At 59.5% G+C, this 294-nt stretch overlaps 1 protein-coding gene across 2 annotated transcripts in view; it reads left to right on the top strand.

The window, feature by feature from the left end:
• The window catches only part of CARS1 (cysteinyl-tRNA synthetase 1), a 45295-nt gene that overhangs the window by 26820 nt on the left and 18181 nt on the right, over nucleotides 1-294 (top strand). The window lies entirely within an intron of this gene.

The following is a 294-nucleotide window of genomic DNA, read 5'->3' on the forward strand; positions in this document are numbered from 1 at the left end:
ATCACACCGTCAGATCCTGTGTGAACGTCTCGGTTCTGTGTGTGAGCGGGGGGATCACACCGTCAGGTCCTGTGTGAACGTCCTGGTTCTGGGTGTGTGGGGGGGTCACACCGTCAGGTCCTGTGTGGATGTCCCGGTTTTGGGTGTGATTGGGGGGTGGGCATCACACCATCAGGTCCTGTGTGGATGTCCCGGTTTTGGGTGTGATTGGGGGGTGGGCATCACACCGTCAGGTCCTGTGTGAACATCCCGGTTCTGGGTGTGAGCGGGGGGATTACACTGTCAGGTCCTGTG

Source organism: Mirounga leonina, unplaced genomic scaffold, assembly GCF_011800145.1.
Source record: "Mirounga leonina isolate KUSES-001 unplaced genomic scaffold, KU_Mleo_1.0 Mir_166, whole genome shotgun sequence".
Classification (NCBI taxonomy): domain Eukaryota; kingdom Metazoa; phylum Chordata; class Mammalia; order Carnivora; family Phocidae; genus Mirounga; species Mirounga leonina.